This window comes from Lissotriton helveticus, chromosome 9, assembly GCF_964261635.1.
Source record: "Lissotriton helveticus chromosome 9, aLisHel1.1, whole genome shotgun sequence".
Classification (NCBI taxonomy): domain Eukaryota; kingdom Metazoa; phylum Chordata; class Amphibia; order Caudata; family Salamandridae; genus Lissotriton; species Lissotriton helveticus.
The window spans coordinates 444,127,639-444,152,667 of record NC_136070.1 but is presented as its reverse complement, the minus strand read 5'-3'; the positions used below and the strand labels follow the sequence as shown (position 1 = coordinate 444,152,667).

The 25,029-nt window shown below is 49.2% G+C and overlaps 1 protein-coding gene across 2 annotated transcripts in view; it reads right to left on the bottom strand.

Moving 5' to 3' along the window:
• Positions 1-25,029, bottom strand: part of TDRD9 (tudor domain containing 9) — a 2,642,469-nt gene that overhangs the window by 1,182,017 nt on the left and 1,435,423 nt on the right. The window lies entirely within an intron of this gene.

Genomic DNA, 25,029 nt, shown 5'->3' with positions numbered 1-25,029 from the left:
TGCTACAAATTTGTGCCACCAGCAGGAGTATACCGTTTTATTGGGGGGACACCTGGCTTCCAGAATGACATTACAGACTTCGGGTGGAAGGTCGAAAGCTGTCAACTGCCGCCACTCAATCGCCATGCATGGAGGTGGAGGCTGGACAGGTTCGGGTGGAGGACCGTCCCCTGCTGCTGCGACAGAAGATCCAACCCTAGAAGGAGGCAGACGGATTGGTGGATCGATCCTCATACTGAGTAGCTCGGGATACCATACTCTTCGAGCCCAGTCCGGAGCCACAAGAGTGACTTGGGTCCGGTCACGCCTGATCTTCTTCAGCACTCTGGGCAGAAGTGGTATAGGCGGAAAGGCGTACAACAGACCGCAACTCCAGTTGTGACAAAAAGCGTCTCTGAGCAAGTGCCGCCTTGGAAACTGATGACAATGCACGTTCTCTTCGGTGGCGAATAGACCTAACCAAGGCTCTCCCCACTGCAGAAAGAGACCTTGCGCCACGTCTGAGTTCAGACGCCATTCGTGATCCATCAAGCACCGGCGGCTGAGTTTGTCCGCCCTGGCGTTCAGAGAACCTGCCAGGTGTTGAACCACCAAGCTCTTGCCTTGATGTTCCAGCCATGTCCAGAGACGCAGAGCCTCTTGACATAGGGTCCAGGACCCCACCCTGCCCTGTTGGTTGCAATACCACATGGTGGTGGTGTTGTCCATGAACACCTGCACCACACTTCCCCGGACAGAGGGAAGGAATGCCTTCATTTCAAGTCGGATCGCCCTCAGCTCCAAAAGGTTGATATGGAGCCGGGACTCCGCCGGAGTCCAGAGGCCTCTGATCTCCGCCTCTCCCAAGTGGCTTCCCCATCCCAGGAGAAACGCATCCGTCACCACTGTGTGCTCCGTTTGGGGAAGGGAGAGTGACCTGCCACTGACCCAATCGCGATTCGTAAGCCACCATTGCAATTGTCGTGCAGTGCCCTCCGAGATCTGGACGTGATCGGACAGCTTGCCCTGATGCTGTGCCCACTGGAACTTCAGGTCCCACTGCGAAGCCCGCATATGCCATCTGGCATGTGTCACCAGCAGGAGGCCATCAAGCCCAGAAGCCGGAGGTTCATCTTGACCGAAACCCGAGATAGAGCCTGAAAGTTCAGAATCATAGCCTGAATATCCCAGACTCGTTGCTCGGGAGGATAAAACTGAAACAGCGTCAAATCTAGGACCGCTCCGATGAAGGGGAGCTTCTGAGAGGGACTCGGGTGTGACTTTGGCATGTTGATAGAGAACCTGAGTAAGTGCAGGAGGTCGGCCTTAGTCTGGAGGTGGTCGACGACTGCCTGGGGTGAGCCCGCCTTCAACATCCAGTCATCGAGGTAGGGAAAGACTGACACCCCTGACCTGCGCAGGTGAGCTGCGACCACCGCCATCAACTTCGTGAACACCCGAGGGGCACTGGTGAGGTCGAAGGGAAGAACGACAAACTGAAAATCCTCCTGGCCTACTGTGAACCGTAGGTAGCGCCGGTGGGCCGGCAGGGCGGGGATGTGAAAATAAGCGTCCTGCAAGTCCAACGCCACCATCCAGTCTCCAGGGTCGATGGCAGACAGGACCTGAGCCAGGGTCAGCATTTTGAATTTCTCCTTCCTGAGGAAGCGATTTACGTCCCGGAATTCCAAGATGGGACGCAGGCCTCCCCTTGTCCTTCTTGGGGACTAGAAAACAGTGGGAATAACAACCACTCCCTACTTCCTGCCCGGAAACGTACTCAATGGCCCCCTTGGCCAAGAGGAACGCAACTTCCTGTCAGAGAAGGACCAAATGATCCCCCGACATGTAGTGGCACCGAGGTGGCATGGCTGGAGGGGAGGACTGAAGAGGAAGGGAGTAACCTTCGCAGATTATCCGCAGCACCCACTCGTCTGATGTAATTTTGCACCAGTGGTGGAGGTGAAATGAAAATGAAATGAAATGAATGAGAACTTATATAGCGCTACTTAGCCCGGAGGCATCAAGGCGCCTATCAAGGAAAAAAAAAAGGCAGATCCCAAAACTAAGGGTAGGCTTTGGCAAAGAGCCATGTCTTCAGAACCCTTCTAAAGGCTTGCAATGATGGCAGGGACTTGATTTCACAGGGCAGAGTGTTCCACAGTTTCGGATCAAGGCTAGAGAAAGCCCTGCCTCCCACTTAGCTCTTGGAACGCGGGGGACTGATAACAAGACCTTTTTGGAGGAACAAAGGTTTCTGGAGGGGGCATACGGAACCAGCAGGTCTCTTATTCCACCCGTCCCATTCCTGTTCAGGGCCCCATAAATCAAAGAGAAAACCTTAAAGGAAATCCTGGCTTCAATCGGAAGCCAATGCAGGGATTTCCTAGCGGCAGTGGCTGACGAGCACCTGGGCACGTCAAGCACAAACTTAGCCGCAGCGTTCTGCACAATTTGTAGTCGCTGTAACAGGCCCTTGTTTATTCCTGCGTATAAGGCATTACAATAATCGAGCCGGGAAGCTATTAATGCGACCACAATTTGCTTGCGGGCTTGCAGGGACAGATAATGTTTGATCTTCCGCAGGATCTTGATAATACCCCAACAAGTGGATATTGTCCTGTTCACTTGACCCATCGCAAGGGCCGGATCGATCAAGACTCCCAGGTTCCGAGCCAGGGCCGTGGGTACAGGGCAAGCTCCCAGGGATGAAGGTCACCATTCCGCGGACCAGATGTCCTCCTTCCCACCGAACACTAGGATCTCTGTCTTCTCGCCGTTCAGCCTCAGTCAATTGTCAATCATCCATTGAGCAACTGCCTCCATACAGTGTCTAAAATTGGAGGCAGAGGAGCTGACGGACTGGGCGAGAGAGGTGGTGGCGGACCCTGCCACCCACCAGCATGGGGTGCTCCCTGAAGCTCAGATTAGGAAGGCTTGGAGATGGCAACAGCGGGGGAGAGATTGACTGACCCGTACGCTGGTTCCCAGACCCACCCCTGCGCAAGTCACCCCGAGGCTGGGTCTGCACAGGCTTCCTGGAGGAGCGTGCCTGGGTGCCTCTGCCCTGGCTACGAAAGGAACGAAACCCAGGAGTGGCAGGGTTCTTCGTAGAAAGACCCAAGGACTTGGCCGTGGCCCGTGAGTCCTTAAAGCGCTCCAGTGCACTGTCGGCCTTATCACCAAAGAGGCGGAAGCCATCAAAGGGCATATCCATGAGCGAGCTCTGGACATCGGTTGAGAACCCAGTCGAACTCAACTAGGCGTGGCGCCGCAACACCAGTCATGGAAATCGCCCTGCCCAACGAATCAGCGGTGTCCAAACCACACCTGATGGCAAACTTAGCCGCATCCTTACCCTTAGCAATCGCTTGGGAAAGGAGAGCCTGGACCTCCTCAGAACACTGAGGCAAGACCTGAGCAACGGAATCGCACACTGCGTGGGAATAACGGCCCAACAAGCAGGCAGTGTTAACCGACCATAGCCCTAAGCTGGCCGAGGAGAACAACCTCTTACCAAACTGTTCCAGCCTTTCGAGTCCTTATCCGGCGGAGCCTTAGGAAAGGAACGCTGCGACAACGACCCCTGAATGACAAGGGCTCTCAGGTGTAGGGTGAGTGGTCAGGAAGGAGGGATCACCAGGCCCTGGGCGGTGACGCCTGGCGTTGTTTTTGTCCACCGGCGCCCCCGTGGCCGGCCGCAACCAAGTGACCAAGAGGACTTTGGTAAGGGCCTCATTGAAAGGAAGCAGCGGCACCGACAAAGTGGACTCCGTCTGGAACACCTCTGTAAAGAGGTTGGTTTTGAGGGCCACCATGGGGAGGTCGAGATTGAGAGCCTCCGCCGCGCGACGGAGCACCATGGTGTAGGAAGCACTCTCCTCATAGTAGGCGGAGGAGAGGAAAACCCCGGGTCAGAAGAAACATCGAGTTTGCCCACGTCTTCCAGGTCGTCCACCCAACCTTGCACGGAGTCACACTGACGGGCAAGAGGGTCCTCAGACCCGTCCTAGTCATCATCCGCCTCTGGCGTAGAGGGAGTCGGACGCTGCGCCGGAGCCGGGACGAATGGCGTCGGGAACGGCGCTGAGAACAGGGCCGGCCAGGGTCGCCTCCCAATATGGATCCCAGGCCGGAACAAAATGGTCCTGGAACCGGAGCCAGAGTGGGATAAACGGCACCCAGTGCGGGGCCGGGGGTGGAGGCAGGGGCGGCGCCGGAGCCGGCAGCACTGCACCTCGTGGCGTCAGGGCCGGCGGCGCAGGATCCTGTGGCGCTGTAGCCAGTGGCGGAGCCAGGCCCACAGGATCTGGACACGGGACCGCAGGGCCCGAAGGCGCGCCGGTGGGAGCCCGGGGCCTAAAAAGGCAGTCCATGGCAGCAAGAAACTCTTGCATATGCTCGGGAGTCACCGACGGACCTTGGCTCCAGAGGAGCCGCAGGGGCAGGGCCCCTGTCCCCCTCAAAGGACCGACAGGAGGACGTCGGAGAGCTAAGCCGCTTCTTCGACTTATTTTTATGGCGTCGCTTACTGGAATCCTAAGGCGACGGCTCCGGTCCCGTGAGCGGTCCCGGGAACGGCCCCTAGACCCAGAGTGGCCGCGAGACGAATGCCAGACCTCCAGCAATTTCCTACGCCGCTCCCGCAAGGCCTTAGGAGCCATGGCTTGACAGTCCCGGGAGTCGCGGTCTGTCTCCATGCAGTAGAGGCAAACATCATGGGGGTCCGCCACCGACATATTACAGCGACAGGCCTCACAGGACTTAAAGCCAGGCATCCCTACGTGCACCAGTGAAAAAATGGGAGAGACAAAAGTCTCAAAATAGTAGTCAAAAAGGGACTACGGTACGTGCTCAATCCGCGTCTGCGCTTGCTGGCGCGGAAAAAGAAAGAACTGATGTCAGCGTGCATGGGGGGCACCTAAGTACTCTCCATGACGTCATTTCGCCGCAGACGACGCCAGTGACAGACGCTGAGCCGCAGGATGCCACCTACTGACGCGCAGGGGTACTGCTATGCAAAACCTTCTGGATCCTGTCTGATGCCTGGGGATAGTCTAAAGTAAGGAATCTATCACTAACGTGTCTTTTTCAGATTGAAGGGTTTACTTCTCTTGAGGGAGTAAATGGATTCTACTACTGGAAAAACCTGCTTCTGGTAAAGAGTGAAGGACAGTTGGCAATCTGTTGCACCAAGCCTAACCTTCTTTCAACTTCATTGGGTGTCATGCAATTTGCCAAGGGGTATTTTACAGAAAATATTCATAGGATGAGTCCAATTTAATGGGCATAAATGGTAAGTCTTTGAGAAGATATTGCTGCTCATGGGTAATACATGGAAGGTTTACAAGAGACTCCAGAGGCTTGTCAACAATTTTCAAATGTAATCTATTTAAGGCTTTTCACACCTAACATGACCAAATATGAGATATGGGTAAATGTCGTGGGGATATAGTATTATTAGGGCAGTGAGGATATTGTTAAATGTCTCCCCCAATTTTCCCTCCTTACTACTAAGAATAATGTTGCTTGATTCTAAGGGTGAAATGACCCTTTTACCCCAATTAATGGATGTGCACTTATTTTTCGGTTGCACCGTACAGATCTCCTAACTATTCTATTTTTTCATGCAAGGGCCCAACACACAGAGCCTCTGAAATAGTTGTAGATCTTAGTGTGGGGTGTCTTTGACCAATATCCTTTGGAACACAATTTTGATCAATCTAGGCATGTCCGGCAGGGTATGTGGCTGCTACAGGTTTGAATGCTTACAGGCAAAGTCTTTATCAAATATCTCAATGAGGAGGGAGAGCCCTATAGCTTCCGTTTGGAGCTTTTTTTCAAAACATTGGATTAGGAAATGGGATTCTACATGTGGGTGATAAAAAGGTATGCTGCAGAGAATGCTTCACTTCCAGGACTCATAGAGAAATGACCCCAAAAGAGTTAAGTGACTAAATCTTGAGCCGCTTACTGACCAGCTCCCTGATTAATATGGAGTTTACAGGTATACCCAACACCCTGACCAAGTGCTTGGGAACTTTGGTGAGAATACTTGCACATCTACAATCACAGTGGCTTTAAAATGCAAAGGTCATCCAAATGTCATACACAATACCTAAACACTTCGCTGGCACCATCTCAAACCACAGATACCCTTGATAATGGAGAGGGTACACATGGAGACAGTCTATATATCCTTAGAAGGGAGATTCTGGTCACAATGATAAGAGACTGGTTTAAGCTGGACATCTATAACAAGCACATGATAGTAAAAGCACATCTGCATGTGGGCAAAACAGGACTGCTTTTTTGGGGAGTATATACTATTCCTAATGCTGGCAGTACAAGTCAGGCAGTTTCGAGGTGTTCCTTGGCTACAAAGCATATATCAAGTATTGTTTTGCATAATTCAAAACATAGCTTGACAATGAACCCATACACATTCTCAAATTGAGGTGCTCCATCCACATACCCGGGTCTCACCATGCTTTTAGGTGCATCCAGACCCTGATAAATTGCCTTTTCCAGCAACATACATTCGTTCAGGCCACAAAGCCATTACTCATTTGTAAGTAGCTCCCTGTTAGACCGGACCACCTTTGGGGTGGTATTCCCCCAGACTTTTTGCCTTCACTACCTTCTTTGTGTTGAACCCATTTTTGTTGCTATTAGGTCCAGTTTCGCCACGCTCCACCTTAACTTCCACTATGAGCTTTAACCACAGACCCTGGAAGGACTCTAGACTCATTTCTTGGAACATGGCAGGCTTGTCCTCTAAGTTCTCAGATGAAAGGTGGTTACAGTTTATGAAGTCCTTTCACATTATTTACTTGCAAGCGAAATGCGAAGCCAAGAATAATTTTTTCCTAGAGGGATACAAGACCATCTTCTGCCCAGTGATGGGCTATAGTGCAGGCAGAGCGAGGGATGGTCTCATTATTTTTGTAGCTCTCGGGTATGGTGGCATTATGTAGATCATGAAGTCAGACTCCCATGTGTTCCAGGGCGTAAAATAGCACATTGGGAGAGCTCTACCGATGGTAGTAACTAGTTTTTAAATGCAAATAGGGGGCCGGATCTCTAATTTTATAGCCTTAAGTGGCGCCTTAGACTCATTAAAAGGGATGGTCATCGGGCATGAGAATCTTATGCTGGCTTGGGATTGTAATTGTCATCTGTGCCCAAATTATTTTACACCTGTCACCTAACACACAACCTTGTCTGAGTTCTAAGGACTGGTACCTGGAGCATACCACGGAAGGGGAGGAGATAAATAACTTCTTACACATGCCGAATTCGGTTTTTACCTTAGATAAGCTGATAACCTGGTCTAATCCTTAAATACCTCTGACATATAAAGGAAGGGGATCCGCCACGATTATCAACTTCCGTTTTGCATCTGCTTGCACGGGTTGGCCTACTGCTTCCTTCAATATTTTACATAGCCCCTACAGTGACCATAAGGATTAGTTACTTACCTGTAATCCTAGTTCTCTTCCAAGGGTATCCTCATCAAAGTCATAAGCATTAGAATATTCCCGCCCATGCGCGGGACCCCGGAAACACTATATTATATGTGCCCCACATATATATACTTATATATATATATATATATATACATATATATATATAAAACATGCAATAGCAGCCAAATCACATCAGAGCTGAAATATGCTGTGAAGAATTTCCACCATACATGAATAAAATGCATTAGAAACATGAGAAACAACACCAAAGATTGTTTAGAAACTGTTTTAATGCTTAGGCAGCAGTAGAAATTCGTATAACTCACTGAAAGCATAGAAAGCTCCCAGGCTGCATTGCAAACACACAGTCTAAAAAGACTGAAAAGCTTAGCTGTATACAAAAAACTGACACCATGCCTTTAAGGCACCCATGACCCCCGGTATCCCATCATGCCTCAGGGGTGACAGTTAGGTCAGTTGTTCTTTTCTGGGACTGAAACAAACCCAGAAACAAAAATAGGTTAACAATATCTCCTTATTAAAGAATATCCTTTGCCCGGGGAGGCGGGAGGGTTGCTTATGACTTTGATGTGGATACCCCTGGAAGAGAACTAGGATTACAGGTAAGTAACTAATCTATCTCTTCCAGGGGATCCTCATCAATAGTCATAAGCATTAGAATAGAATAGCGAGCCTCTCCTCATCCTTGCGGGCAAAGGAATGACAAGATAGTAATCTTATCAACAAGCCTCAGTAGGCTATAGGCTACCCAAACAGATTTCTCAAGGAGGCTTGCCCTACTTGAGTATCGGCCCTGGAATCAGATTCGAGACAGTAATGCCTTGTAAAGGTATGAACCGATTTCCAGGTTGCAGCCTTGCATATTTCTGACATCGGAATGTCATGTAAGAAAGCAACTGTAGCGGCTTTCCCTCTAGTGGAATGCGCTTTGGGTGACACCAATAAAGGCTTGCCTGCAAGCTGATAGGCCAATTTAATGGAAGAGACAATCCATCTGGAGATGGACCTCTTGGCCGCTGGAAAGCCCGTTCTCATTGAACCATAGTTCACAACCAGTTGATCCGTTTTCCTGATCCCTTTAGTCTTTTCCAAATAGAACTTGAGCACTCTTTTAAGATCCAAGGAGTGTAGTGACCGCTCGGCTAGGGTCTTAGGATTTGGAAAAACCGAAGGGATGGAAATGGACTGATTTATGTGAAAATCAGAAACCACTTTAGGCAAGAAAGATGGATGAGCCCTCAGGACTACTCTATTGTAGTGGAAAACAGTACATGGTTCCTTCGCACAGAGCGCTTGTATCTCGCTCACTCTGCGCGCTGAGGTAATCCCCACCAAAAAAGCCGCCTTCCAAGAGAGATGTTGCAAGGAGGCCTTGTGGATGGGCTCGAAAGGAGGTGACATTAACCTGGATAGAACCAGGTTCAATTCCCAAGGAGGAGAAGGATTTCACACAGGGGGATACACTATTTTTTAACCCCTGGAGGAAGTCCTTAACCACCGGAACCTGAAAGAAAGAAATCTGATCTGGTGATTTCCTGTATGCTACTGTGGCTGACAAATGCACTCTAATGGAAGCATATTTCAAACCAGAAGTTGCCAAGTAATGGAGGTATGGCAGGATTACCTCCTCCTGCCCTTTAGTCGGATCGAAGTGATGATCCCTACACCAAATGAAAAATCTTTTCCACTTGAACGCATAAGACGCTCTCGTGGAAGGTCTCAGCCTCCTTTAAAATGTGCATACATTCGGGAGGCAGATTCAAATGCCCATATTGCAGGACCTCAGGTGCCATGCTGTCGGGTTCAGGGATGGGAGGTTGGGATGCAGTATCCTCCCGTTCATCTTGCTCAACAGGTCCGGCCTGCAAGGAAGCCGTCTGTGTGGACACACAGACAGATGCAGAAGGTCCGGGTACCACCACTGCCGTGGACAATCCGGAGCTATCAAGATCATCTCCATGTCCGACCTGAGGAGCTTGGAAACTACCTTCAGAAACAGAGGCAGGGGAGGAAACGCGTAGGCAAAAGTTCCCGACCAATCCATCAGGAGAGCGTTCCCCTGCGTCCCTGGCCGGTGGAATCTGGACGCGAAGGCGTGGCATTTTGCGTTTTCTTCGTCCTCAAACAAGTCTATGGCTGGATGCCCCCAACAACGAAAAGGCTCTTCTACCACTTCGTCGTTTAGCACCCAGTCTGGATGATCTTCGAAGTGCCTGCTGAGTGCGTCTGCTTTGATGTTTAACTCGCCTGGAAGGTGCACCGCCACCACTGACAGGTTTCGAGAGAGAAGCCAGTGCCAGATGGTTTGAGCCTCCCGGGAGAGAGGGCGAGATCGTGTGCCTCCTTGTTTGTTCAGATAGAACATGGTGGTTGTATTGTCTGTCTGAACTAAGACTGAATTGGACTCGATCGCTGGAAGAAAAGCTTTGAGAGCTAGAAACACCGCTCTGAGCTCCAGCATGTTTATGTGGTACGTCTGCTCCTGTGCAGACCACTGACCCTGAATCTGAAGGGGACCCATGTGCGCTCCCCAGCCTTGTAGAGAGGCATCTGTTACTATAGACTGGGTGGGCAGTGGCTGATGAAAAGGTACTCCCACCAGCACATTCCTCGTCCGAGTCCACCATTTGATGGCATCCTTCGTTGTTTGGGAAAGAGTGATACGATCTTCCCAACGCCCTGTCACCTGGTCCCACTGGTCTTCGAGAGCCTGTTGTAGAGGGCGCATCTCAGCCTGGCGTTCGGGATGAGAAAAATGCAGGACGCCATGGAACCCAGCAGGGAGGCAACCTGTCGGACTGTTGGAAGCCGAGACTCCAATAGAATCCCGCACTTCTGCTTCATGGAAAAGAGTCTCTCCTCCGAAGGAAACGCTTTTCCCAATTTTGTGTCCAGAACGGAGCCTGGGTAGTGGATGGACTGTGTCGGCCGCTGGACTGACTTCTCCAGGTTCACATGGAGACCGAGCCTGTGCAACTGGTGCAGGCAAAGTTGCAGATCGTGCGTTACCTGAACCGGAGACGGGCCCTTTAGGAGCCAGTCGTCCAGGTATTGGTAAATGAAGAGTCCCTTTTTGAGAAGAAAAGCCGCCACCACTGCCATGCATTTGGTGAAGACTCGTGGTGCGGACTTGAGTCCGAAGGGTAGCACCTTGTACTGGTAGTGTTTGCTTCCTACGACAAACCTCAAGTACTTGCGATGCTGTAGAGCAATCGGAATGTGAAAGTATGCATCTTGCAGATCCACCGAACACATCCAATCTCCGGCTTGAAGATGTGGGCATATTTGGTGAAGAGCTAACATGCGGAACTTTTCTCTGACGATGACTTTGTTTAGGAGACGCAGATCTAGTATAGGCTGTAACTTGTCCTCCTGATCTTTTTTGGGGACAAGAAAGTATCTTGAGTAGATTCCCTTTCCTCTTTGAGAGGGAGGAACTTCCTCTATAGCTCTTTTTTGTAGTAGAACTGACACTTCTCTGCGGAGTAAGCTCAGCTGGTGAGGGCAAGAGGTCTTTGGAGGAATGCTTTTCGGAAGCGCACGGAAACGTAGCCTGTATCTATTGCGCAGTATATTCAGCACCCACTGATCTTTTGTGATGCTGACCCACTCTGCCAGGTGTTGTGAAGCACTTCCTCCCACTGGAGTGGGCAACGGCGCCAGAGGAAGCCACTGATCAAGCCTTTCCTCCTCTCGTGGTGGTAGAGTACTGCTGGTGACCTCCTCTACCTCTGTTGGATTTGCCTCGGAACTGGGATTTTCCTTGGTTCTTATTCTGGGACCACTGAGGGGTTTGAACCCTCTGTTGAGCCCCTCTCCCCCTGTTGGTCTTAAAGCGGCGTTTGAATTCTTTTTTCTTCTCCAAACCCACCGCTTTTACCGTTTCCAGTTCAGTCTTCATACGGGTCATCTCTTCGTCCGCATGTTCCCCGAAGAGAGAGGAAGCCGAAAAAGGAAGATTACGGATGCGATGCGGAGCATCCGGCTTCAGCCCTGTGAGGCGCAACAAAGCCGACCTCCTGGCACAAACCCCATGTGAGTAGGAATGTGCCGCAAGCACTGCACCGTCCGCTGCTGTGCTGATCAACTGGTTCGCCACCAGACATCCTTCTGTCAGTTTCTTCGTAGTCCTTCTGGTCTTCCTTTGGCAGTTTGGACTTGAACCTCTCCATGGAGTCCCATAAGGCTCTGTCGTATCTACCCAGCAGTGCGGCCGCACTGGAGACCTTCAGCCTGGAGGCAGCTGAATTGCAAACTTTGCGACCCCACGAATCCTGAGATTTGCTGTCCTTATCTGGTGGGACTGAAGAGGAAGCAGCAACTGCATGCGTCTTCCTCGCCGCTGCCACTAGCACAGAGTCTGCTGGAGGGTCAGATTTTACAAAAACTGGGTCAGAAGAAGCCGGCTTGTATTTCTTTTGTATGCGGGCTGGCACCGCTCTGATGGCTGCTGGGGTTAGGAAAACGTCCTTGACCGGATCCATAATCCCCGGGACTAAAGGCAGCAATGGACGAGAGATAGATTTTTTGTGCAAAGTCTCAAAAATCACTGTCGTAGTAACCTGGGGGACAGACATTTCAATGCTCAGCTTCTGAGCTCCTCTCTGCAGGACATCAAGATAAGTGCCGATGTCATCCACTGGAGAGGATCTGGAAGTAGGACTATCCGTCAATGTGGGAGAGTAATCCCTCTTGGAAGACCTGGTTGAAGAGGTGGAGGAAGTAGACGGAGTTCTTCGATGTCTACGATGAGCACCGTGCCTCCTCTCACGTGATCTTCTTGGATGCTCTTCCTTTCTAGGAGAGCGAGATCTGACTGAATCCTGTCTTCTTGGTGAACGAGATCTGACAGGATCTTCTCTGGGAGATCGGGATCTCACCGGATGTTCCCTTCTGGGAGAGTGAGATCTGGTTGGTCTTCTCACAGGTGATTTGTCTGCTTGGCGCCTGGGAGGACTACGCCTGTCCACTTCATCTACCAGTCTCTGGAGAGGAGATCTGTGCTGCGGACTGACGTACTCTTGCATCCGTTTGGTAGCCCCTGGCTCTCGCCAATGGTCCAATGATTTGTACCATCTGGGTGATAGTCTGACCTCCGCAGCCGAAGGATCTGGCTGACGCACAGGAGATCTGGGGACAGGACTTCTGGACCTTGAAGATGTTGTTGAGGAGCCAGAAGACTGCGAAGTAGAATGACGAGAAGCTGACTGTTACCATGATCACAGAGTTTCTTGACGACGATCGAGCCCTTTCTAAAGGTCTCGACGTCGAGCGTTCCGGCATCGTCTGTTTTTCTCTCGACGTCGCAAGCCTCTGGGGAGTCGGCGGGTCCAACAATCTCGACTTCGAATGCCTCGACGGCGATCGATGCGAGGATCTATGGTCTCTCGACGTCGAACGGTGATGACCAGCCGTCGACGGAGCCCTCTCTCTCGACGTCGAACGGCAATGACCAGCCGTCGGCGGAGCCTTCTCTCTCGACGTCGAACGGTGATGACCAGCCGTCGACGGAGCCTTCTCTCTCGACGTCGAACGGCGATTGACCAGCCGTCGACGGAGTCCTCTGTCTTGACGTCGAATGTCTGTGCGACGACGGCGGAGGGGTATTGGTCACCCTCGACGCAGAGCGTCGACAAAACGCCGACTGAGACTGCGCCCTCGACCGATGTTTTTCTGTCGACCGATGTTTTTCTGTCGACGGCGGAGGGGTCTTGGTCCTCGACGCCGAACGTCGTTTCTTCGACGACGGCGGAGGGGTCACACTTCTCGACGACGGCGGAGGGGTGACCTCCCTCGACGCCGATCGTCGCCAGGTTGACGGCTGAGGGGCCTTGGATCTCGACGCCGACCGTCGCCCGGCGGCAGAGTTACCTTCCTCGACGCCGATCGTCGCCCGGTTGACGACGGCGGAGGGGATTTCGACGACGGAGCTGGATCCTTCGACGTCGTCGACGTACCTGGTCTTCTTTTCGAGGGCGAGCCTGCCGTCGACGGTAGTTTTTAAGATAAACGATCCACCGGTGGTTCTTTCCTCAGCGCCAAGCCTGACGCTGAAGCTAAAGGGTGGGAAGACTTCTCTTTTGAAGATGTTCTAGCCTTCTTGGAACCCTTCTTCACCGGAGACCTTCCTCTGGATGACCTGTGAGCCAGGCCATAGATGCGAATTCTCTCCCTGTCTTTGAGAGTTCTTCCTGACAGGTGCTCGCAGTGAGGACAGGTGCCTGGATCATGTTCTTCAGGCAGACTCAGGATACAAACGTCGTGATTGTATGATTTTGCCTTCTTGTTACCACAAGGACATTTGTCAAAAAGTGAAGGCCTTCTCAGCTGAAAATGCTCACTAAACTGACAGTTTCTTACTTGACTAGATGTAAAATGTCAAAGTAAGCAGAAAAAGTTGTTCAAAAAGAAGTAATTTTCTGTCAGAAAACAGAAATTAGTGGAGCTGTGTAACCAGGATCCTTCCTGAAGGAGCCGGAAAGAACAACTGACCTAACTGTCACCCCTGAGGTATGATGGGATACCGGGGGTCATGGGTGCCTTAAAGGCACGGTGTCAGTTTTTTGTATACAGCTACAGGTTAGCTTTTCAGTCTTTTTAGACTGTGTGTTTGCAATGCAGCCTGGGAGCTTTCTATGCTTTCAGTGAGTTATAAGAATTTCTACTGCTGCCTAAGCATTAAAACAGTTTCTAAACAATCTTTGGTGTTGTTTCTCATGTTTCTAATGCATTTTATTCATGTTTGGTGGAAATTCTTCACAGCATATTTCAGCTCTGATGTGATTTGGCTGCTATTGCATGATATATATATATATATATATATATATGTGGGGCACATATAATATAGTGTTTCCGGGGTCCCGCGCATGGGCGGGAAGAAATGCGTTACTTACCTGTAACTGCAGTTATCCAGTATTAGTGTCTTTCATAGATTCACATGCCTGAATCATTCCCCGTCGTCGAGACGGGAGCCTCCGGTATATAAAAAAGTAATGTCCTAGAGACATACATAGAAAAGAATAGGCCTAAGGATCCCACCTTAGTGTCCTATCCACGTCCTTTTGTAAAAAGGACCTAAATAGAGTAGGCCCAAGGGTCCCACCTTAGTGGCCTATCTGTGTCCTTTTGTGAAAAGGACCAAAGTCAAGAAGCCAACCAATCAGTTACCACCTCCTTCTAGAACCTTCCTGTCAGGAGCCCAGGTCTCTCAGATTTTCGTACGCACCAAGCTAGGTAGGCGTAAACTTGTTAGAGAGATAGGTGAGTCCTTCCAGGGGAGGCGGGAGGGTGCATGTGAATCTATGAAAGACACTAATACTGGATAACTGCAGTTACAGGTAAGTAACGCATTTCTTATCCAGTATTTGGGTGTCTTTCATAGATTCACATGCCTGAATCAGAGTAGCAAGCAATATATTATGCACATTTCTGATGGCACAGCATATACTATTCCTTAGATAATACACATCATGCGAGCATGAACCATCATTAGACATCCACAATAAGTATTAGTAGAGAAATGTGCATACCAGAGAAGGATGGAGGGACGGAGGAAGGCTCACCTTACTGAAATATATATATATATATAGCTGAACACTTCTTGTCCCACTACTGCATCCTTCCTCAGCTCCGTATCCAGGCAGTAGTGCCTAGTGAATGTATGCGGCGACGTCCATGTTGCTGCCCTGTAAATGCCAATGACTGGCGCCCCTGCGAAGAGGGCCATAGAAGTGGGCATAGCTCTCGTGGAGTGCGCTCTCACTTTGGAATGCAATGGCTGTCCAGCTTGGTCATGACAGAAAGCAATGGCTGCAGTAATCCATCTGGAGATGCTCTGCTTGGTAAGTGGTAGACCTCTCCTAGGTCTACTGTAAGCTACTAAGAGCTGGTTAGATTTCCTGAATGTTTTCGTTTTGCCAATGTAAAACTTCAAGCATTGTTGAGATCCCTAGCATGCAGCGATCTTTCAGTTGCCATGCTTGGGTTTGGAAAGAAGGAACGCAGAACCACAGGTTCATTTAGGTGGAAGTCCGACGGGACTTTTGGGATAAACCTAGGATTGGTTCTCAGGATTACTTTGTCGTTTTTTAAAACCGTAGAAAAGGATCCTGGATTAAAAAACTGCTGTAGCTCACGGACCCTCCCTGCAGAGGTGAGTGCCAGGAGGAGCGCTGTTTTCCACGAGACATACTTCAGGACAGCTCTGTGTATTGGGTCAAACGGATGTTTCATGACCTGGTCAAGAACCGCATTGAGATGCCAGGCAGGTGGCAACACACTTACTGGCGGGAAAGATCTGTATAATCCTTTTAGAAATTGCTGAATCGACCTGCTTGACCAGAGAGATAGACTCGTTGAAGTTCTTTTATAACAAGATATTGCTGCTAAGTGTAGCTTAATGGAGGAGTGGGCTAGGCCCTACTGTGCCAGATGTAATAGATAAGGAAGATTTGCTCCGGCGAGGAGGAGAAAAGCCGAAAGTTTGGATCTGCACACCAAACACAAAAGCGCTTCTATTTCAGGGAATACGTTTTGGTCGTTCCATCTGCCCTTGCTCTGGCAAGAATGTCCCTACAGTCTTGTGGAATATTCAGATTGTGGAACTCTCGGAACTCAGGAGCCCGGTAGCTAACCTGAGAGACTTCAGATCCGGATGTTGTACATTGTGAGGAGCGATGGATACTGCCGAAGGTGGATCGGCGGCTCCAGGGATAGACGGTGGCGCTCTGAACGAATGTTGCCTCGGCCAAGTTGGGGCTATTAAAAGTAGAGTACAAGGCTCCATCGAAATATTCCTGAGGACTCTAGGAAGCCTCGGGAATGGCGGAAAGGCGTACGCAAAGACGCTTGCGCCATGCGATGGAAAATGCATTCCCTAGAGACCCTGACTGGGGATGCCAACCTGCGAAGTGTGGGCATTTGGCGTCCATTCTCGTCGCAAATAGATCAATTTGCGGCGTGTCCCATCTGGAGAAGATCTGGTCGATAAGTTGTTGATCTAGCTCCCCCTTGTGTGACGATGTTTTCTGCATGCTCAACGCGTCGGCGAGCACATTGTCCGCGCCTGGGACATATTCCGCCCTTAGGGTTACATTGTGGAGTATGAGCCAATACCAGACTTTTTTGCGACTCGCGAGAGAGTGTCAGCGAGCGTGTCCCTCCCGGTTTGTTGAGGTAGTGCATAGTCGTGGTGTTGTCTGTCCGGACGAGCACCAGGGAATATTTGAATCTTGGCAGGAGAACATGAAGGGCCAGGAAGACCGACCGCAATTCGAGCAGATTGATATGTAGTTTCTTCTCCATAGGAGACCACTATCCGCTTATCTGTAGCTCTTGCAGAAAAGCTCCCCAGCCTTCCAAGGAGGCGCCTGTTGTGGCAATATGAGGAGTAGCCGAAGCAGGAATGACAAGCCTTGAGACAGGTTTTGAGAAGACATCCACCATCGAAGGGCTCCGACCATCTGAGGATTCACTTTTATGTGGCCTTCGAATGACCCTGTGCATTGGACCCACTGCTTTGAGAGCGCCTCCTGAAGATTCCTCAATTGTAGTTGACAGTGAGGAATCAGGAGGATACACGCTGACATCATCCCCAGGAGGGATTTGAAGAGGCGGACTGTCAAGGCTTTCTTCGAGGCTACTATAGCAGCAAGTGCAAAAGGCTTGTTCATCCTCTCTCTGGATGGGAAAGCTTTTGCCGACAGTGTGTCCAGGGTTGCACCTAGGAAACTGAATGTAGGACCGATTTTTCCTGATTGAGGGTGAGACCCAAGCAATCGAAAAGCTTTAAACAGGCGTTAGATGACCTGGACGCATCTTTTAAGGATGAAGCCTTGACCAGCCAGTCATTTAGATACGGAAAGACTTGGTGATGGCACTGTCTGAGATATGCCGCCACCGTGGCACGACATTTCATGAATATGTACGGTGCAGACTTGAGCCCGAAGGGCAAAACGCAAAACTGCAAGTGTCTGCCCGCTACTGCAAATCTCAAGTACCGTTTTGTGATTCCTGTGAATTGGGATATGGAAGTAAGCGTCCTGTATGTCTACAGACGCTCTAAAATCCTGCTTATACAGTAGTCGCAAGACCTCCTGGACCGTTACCATGCAAAACGACTGCTTCTTAGGAATTTGTTGAGGACCCTGAGGTCCAAGATTGGTCTCCACTTCTTGTCTTTTTTCTGGATCAAAAGAAGTGGGAATAAAACCCTTATCCCTTCCGAGATGGAGGTACTCTCCCTATAGCTCCTATCTGCAGCATAATCGAGATCTGTCATAGAAGCAGCCGTAGATTTTTGTCATTTCCGCTGTCCTTTACCTTGAAAGGACGACCTCCCAAAAGAGGATTGCTTGTTTTGCTGTTGTTGGTGCTGTTGGTATTGCGGTCTACTCTGGCTTGAAGAGTAGGAAGACTTGTATTGATAATTCCCTCTGTGGGAAGACTGTCCACTTCCTCTATTTCTACTAAAGGACTGGTTCTTATACTGAAGAGTGCCCAAAGCACTCACAGTGTCTGCTTCGTCAATTTTTTGTGCCCATTAGTAACTGGCTGTCATATGGCATGTCCAAAACCTATGTTTGCACCTCAGGACTGAAAGAGGTTGCCTTTAGCCATCCTTGGAGCCGCAAGACTGCTGCTCCAGCCAACTTGAGGAATCCTGTCATAGCGATATCCATTGCGCAGACTATAGTGTCTGACGCCGATGCTTCACCATCTAGCAGAATCCTTTTTACTTCCTCTTTGGATGAATTTGGCAATTCCGACAGGTACGGGGCTATGTGTGCCCACAATTGTCTATGATAGCGTCCCAAGAGCGCTAGAGCATTCACGGCCTTTACCGTGATTGCCGACATTGAGGAAAACCTGTTCCCAATGTTGTCCACTCTTTGTCCTTATCATCAGGAGGAAAGGACAAAGGGGCCGAAGGATACCTGGAGTTCTTCTGGGCCGCCTGTGTCACTACAGAGTCCGGCTTAGGATGTCCTGTTAAACATGCCGGTGCTGTATCTGGCGCTACTTCTTATCCTACTGGTGATACAGAGGGGGTGTTCTGCATGACCCTTGCTCCTTCTGACTATAGGTAATTGATAATCTGTATTGACCTTACAGCCTTCTTGAGAGGTTCTTTAAAGTCATACAAGAAGCCGGCCTGTTCTTGAGAGGTCATTAAGATCTTAAAACGTTGAGCAGCCCTCACTACCACATTATAAGAAATTCCAGAATTGGCGGATTTTTCCTTCGTAGATCGCCGTCATAGACTATGCCGTCGTAGAAGAGCAGTCCTAGATGAGGCCGTCATAGACGACGCCATAGACGATCCGTCGTAGACAAGGTGGCCGACGCCGTCGTAGACTAGCCTTTGTAGATGAAGCCGTCATAGATGAGGCCGTCGTAGACGAGGCCGTCATAGACCAGGCCATCATAGACGAGGCCATCGTAGACGAGGCCATCATAGGCGAGGCCATCATAGACGAGGCCATCATAGACGAGGCCATCATAGACGAGGCCATCATAGACGAGGCCATCATAGACGAGGCCATCATAGACGAGGCCATCATAGACGAGGCCATCATAGGCGAGGCCATCGTAGGCGAGGCCATCGTAGACGAGGCCATCGTAGACGAGGCCATCGTAGACGAGGCCATCGTAGACGAGGCCATCGTAGACGAGGCCATCGTAGACGAGGCCATCGTGGACGAGGCCATCGTAGACGAGGCCATCATAGGCGAGGCCATCATAGGTGAGGCCATCGTAGACGAGGCCATCATAGGCGAGGCCATCATAGACGAGGCCATCATAGGCGAGGCCATCGTAGACGAGGCCATCGTAGACGAGGCCATCATAGGCGAGGCCATCGTAGACGAGGCCATCGTAGACGAGGCCATCGTAGACGAGGCCATCGTAGAGGAGGCCATCGTAGACGAGGCCATCGTAGACGAGGCTCTCATCGATTCCGTAGACAGGCCGTCGTAGACGAGCAGTCGTCGACGCTCTCGTCGTCGTCGACGCTCTCGTCGTCGTCGACGCTCTCGTCGTCGTCGACGCTCTCGTCGTCGTCGAGCCGTCGTAGACGAGGCCATCGTAGATGAGGCCATCGTAGACGAGGCCATTGAAGACGAGGCCATCGTAGATGAGGCCATCGTAGATGAGGCCATCGTCGACGCCGTAGACAGGCCGTCGTAGACGACGTCGTAGATGAGCCGTCGTAGATGAGCCATCGTAGATGAGGCCATCGTAGACGAGCCATCGTAGACGAAGAGGCTGTAATAGGCAATGATGGTGCTAGTCTTTACCTCAGGAGGTAAAGAAGACGCCCTTTCTGAAGGGTCCCATGATCAGAGGAGGTGATTTTGACGGCTCAGAAGTCATCTTTTTTATGTGATTTTTCTCCAAAAGCAAGTCCTTTACTCTCCTTTACCACAGAGTGAGGAGATTTTGAAGGACTGCGCCCAGAAGACCTCTGAGCGGTCTTTTTGAGGGCCTTCTCAGGACGTCCCCCTGAGGAATCAGTCTGAGGAGATTCTCTTCTCTTTTGAGGTCTCCTAGACGTTGAGGGCAACGCCTCATCACAGTAACTGGAGAATAAATAAAAAACCTCCTTTCTGGTCTTAACCATATTAAAAGTCGCCCTTCACGACCTCTCAAAAACTTACTTGAGAGAGTGCGACATACCTTCAGTGTGAGAAGCAGAGCAACTTCTTGGAACAAGAAGCACAGGCTCTAACCTTACCAGACCTTCTTTAAAGAATGTATTTGAAGATAATCCATAGTAGAAAAGCAAAGGTATTTAATGAAGTGAAAATAAACACAGAATCTGAGCAGAGCTCAGAGGAGACTCCCTTAGCACAACATGCGGTAGAAAATCTGAGAGACCTGGGCTCCTGACAGGAAGGTTCTAGAAGGAGGTGGTAGCTGATTGGTTGGCTTCTTGACTTTGGTCCTTTTCACAAAAGGACACAGATAGGCCACAAAGGTGGGACCCTTGGGCCTACTCTATTTAGGTCCTTTTTACAAAAGGACGTGGATAGGACACTAAGGTGGGATCCTTAGGCCTATTCTTTTCTATGTATGTCTCTAGGACATTACTTTTTTATATACCGGAGGCTCCCGTCTCGACGACGGGGAATGATTCAGGCATGTGAATCTATGAAAGACACCCAAATACTGGATAATATTCTAATGCTTATGACTATTGATGAGGATCCCCTGGAAGAGAACCCTCGGACCCTGCCCAAGGTGGGGCTAGGTGACCAACCAGAGGGGCCTCAAATGCTCCAGGGAGCCTTAACCCCCATTGACCAGGGGCGGAGTTTACGCTGGACGCAAATAGACATTATGGCTTTGAATTAGTCCGTTTGCTGACTGACAGCAGGAAAAACTCATGTACTTTGACCTTTAATTTGGGGCGATGAGGTTTTCAGTTCTTTTGCCACCATTGCTCAGTCGGTTTATGGGCTATTATAGACCCTGGTGGTTGGGCATCTCCCAGCTCACCCTTCACTGTTTGACTCAGAGTGCTCCCAAGCCCTAAGGCATCTGAAGAAAGCTCTGAAACAGTCGCTTCCCGACACGGAATGGGTGGCAAATTGCAGTCGAAACTATAAAGGGGCCCTGAAAGAACGGAGCATCAATTCCAGAAACAGGTATGGGCTATTCTAATCAAAGCTGGCGAACTGAGGGATTGTACACTCTTTTGGAAAATGATCAATAGCCTCTACTTCTCGGTGCCATCAAGACCTGTCCTATGTCACATCACCCCAGAACAGTGGGTCACCCATTTTGACAGGGTATATAATTTTGGCCTTCTTGATGGGTCTCGCATGGCTATTGCGCAAAGCCCGGCAATCACACCAGTTACCTCTCGCTGGAGAAAGTTCACAGGGGCATTGAGAATTTGTCTTGGACAAGGCACCAAGCCCGGGACGACATTGAAGTTAGGCCCCTGTAAGACATCATCAATTGCACTCGGTTGGGGGGCACCCTTTAGCCCTTTTTTACTCACCATTTACATCAATGGTTTAGGAGCTGCCCTCCTGGCATTACAGTCTTATTGCCCCAGAGTCTGCAGGACATCTTTGCCGGTCTTACAATATGCTGATGATGCGGTGCTTATGACTCGTGCAACCCTGGACTGCAGGTTTTAATTGACGGGTTCATTGTTTTTATGGATAGACTGGACCTGACAGTGTCAACTTTACAAAGTCATACGTTTTGGAAGTTGGCTCCCGCGGTCTCCAGTCGAAACATTTAAAGCGGGCTCACACACTCTAGTGAAGGTCCCAGCCTTCCCTTATCTGGGAATTCTATTCGATGAAAAATATAATTGTAAAGTATTATTGGAGGGAAAGCGGAGTGATCTGAACAAATCTCTAGGCACCATTGCTAGCTATGCCCATAGATTGGGATCTTGGGTACCAGAGGTGATTTTAAAATTGTACTAGTCTATTTGCACCTCAAAGATGCTATATGGTAGTAAAGTATGGAGGTCTATTGCAGCACACAAGTTACAGGTGGCCCAAATCAAGTTTTTGCATCGGATCTTGTGGGTCCCTCAAAGTACCCCTGCCTATGCAGTGCACAAAGAGCTGGGTGTTAATTATTTAGCCTACCAGGTGGCAGTAAAGCCTCTATTGTGTTGGGTAAAATTAGGGTATAAGAAGAACAAGGACATAAATCGCCTGATTATCTCAGACTGCCTGTCATTAAAGAATGCTTTTAAAATTCCCTGGCTACAATATGTGAAGGAGTCTTTTTTAGCTCTAGGTAGGGCAGATATTTTTCTTTCATGTGACACTGTAAGGCCTCAGGACCTTAACATTATAAAAGATCTATTCTTCAAATACACCTCTGCCCTCCGTGAAAACACTGAGCACTGGAAATCAACAGTGAGGGTGCTTGCCTTGTTAAAGACAGTCCTGGGCAGGGAAAATTACCTTTCCACCCATATAAGTGCAACTGACAGGCCTTTATTCACCCGTTTTAGGTTTAACCTTCTTCACCACCTTTTGGCATCTCCGTCTGGTTTTACCCCCCAAACACGAGAGGACCATGCGGCTGTCACTATAGATCTCTACAGAACAGGTTACATTTTGTTCTTATGTGTAAATATTTTACCCTCCCAAGAAGGCTGTTTCTTCGCCCCTTTTAAAAGAGCCTGAAGTTTAGGCAAGCCAGAGTGTCACTTATGTATCTACAGCTGTTGTCTAATGAACTCTCACACTGCGCTATGGCAAGTTTCCTGCAGGCCGCCTACAGATCCAGATTATTTAGACCGGATTGACCATTGAATGGCCATCTTTGTTTTAGCACTGCTTTCTCTTACCCTTTTTAAATCACCATTTACTAGGAGTGGCGCTTTATCTAAATTTTTAAATTGGATGTGCCGTGTTTTACCTGAACTTTTAATTGGATTTATAATTATGTTTTTTCTACTGCATGATTGTATCTTTTATGGTTGCGATTGCTCCTGAATAATAGTAATAATAATTATAATGCTATTAGGACCAGTGGTAAAGGGCTTGTGCATCATCCTTTAAACATGGTAAAATTGTCCTACTCATGATGTGCACATTTATTTTAATTGTAAGTCCCTAGTAAATTGTACTACATGTACCAAGGGCCTGTAAATTAAATTCTACTAAGTGGGCTGCAGCACTCATTGTGCCACCCACTAAAGCAGTACTGCAAAACATGTATCAGGCCTGCCACTGCAGCCTGTAGTGCAGTTTTAAACTGCCATTTTGACCTGGCAAAATTAACCATTTGCTATGTCTAAACCTTTATTTTTAACACATATCAGTCACCCATAAGTTAATCCCTAGAGCTTCACAGGGTAGGGTTCATGGGGTTTAAATCAGACTATAAATCACTATTCTGGCATTTTGCTGCCTAAACCAAAATGTGCCTTTCTGTCAGTGTCACATGGCTGTTAATGGCTCTCCTGTGGTAACGTGAATTTCTTCTAGGCAGGGGACAAAAAGGCCTTGGCTGTGGGGTACGGTGTTCCTCTCCAGAGCAGGAAGATCTGAGGTGGTGTACTCGGACCTTCCTGAGCTTTAAAGGGTAGCCTGAGGTCTGTACCCACACCCTTACTGCCCTTCGTCATCCTAGAGAGTTCGAAGCCAAACACAGGGGAAGGGCAAGAACTGACTAGAACCACTTTAGGAGTAGACAAAGTGACCTTCACACACAAGGAAGACTGACCTGCTTACTTTGAATCCAGGATCCCAGAAGAGACCTCTAGAGTCAGTTGGCTGGACATCAGTTTGAGCTACAGGGTCACAACAAACTTCCAGAGGCCATCCTGCAACTGCCTAGCCAACCAGCGCCAACTGAGACAGCCAGGACCCTGCTGCTGGCCTTTGCTGGAGTGATTTCTGACCCAAAGAGGTTCCTCCTGAAGTTCTGGACCCTTGGCAGGTGTCAGAGTGTACTCCTCCAACCTGGAGAAAATCCAGAGATTCTAGGCTTTGTGTAAGCAAACGGCAACCCACCAACACGAAGCTCCATCTGTGACAAGCTCTCAGTGTCATGCTTGCTTCCGGGCCAGGGAAGACCTGGCTTGGCCGTTCGGGCTGGATTGCTCCGATGAGGAACAGGGTCAAGACTGATTTGCATATGTCTGGGTCTGAACTGGGGTGGCAAAGTGAGCTAAAGAACGATGATGGATTCAACCCAGATATGTGACTGGGAGAGAGCAAGTAAGACCCGCCCTCCTGTTCTTGCAACTTTTGGGAAGTGTGCATACTATTTTTAGTGTAGCAAGTTTTTTGGTGGCTGCAGTAAGGACCAATAGGAAAAGTATGAACACTTGTCTATTAGAAAATAGAATAGAAGAAGAAAGGGGAATTTAAATTGTATTTGTTCTAATTTGGTGTCGCAAAGCCTGACACTTGCAAAACTCATGAACTGTAAATACTGTGTATATATATGAATTCTTGCAAAACTTTTCTCCATTTTTATTGTATATAGTATAGTTTTAAACTGTAGTTTCGTTAGTGGCACTACAAAGTTTAGCAAATGAACAAATTATGATCTGAAAATTCTGTATATATGAAAGAATAGCTGTTAATACTTTGCACACTAATCTACCTGTGGACTTTATTGCAACCTGTTTTTATGTTTGATGCTGCTTTTATGATTTTAATTAATCGAAATAAAGACTTTTTGACTGACTGACTGGGAGAGAGTGTCTGAATAGTTCCAGTGCTCCGTCCATCATCTCCTTGTGTTTGCTTTGGTCGCACCACTATAGTGGCAGATGTATAGTCATGCAGCACTGAACAAACACAGCATATGTCAAAGACTGATACCTTGTAGTAACACATTTTCTATTGTTTAGATGGATTGCATCTCTACTCAAATAGAATCTTTTATCACTGTTGATAAGAATATACGTTTTACAACCCAAGACACCCAACATACACTGACTGGTACCACCTATCAATGGAAACCCTTGACTCTCAACCAGTCCAATGAAACGTTTTTGTGAAATCCACCAGGCGATACAGGAAAAAGCTCTACTTGATACTGTAGGGGAAGTTTTGGAGTACGTATA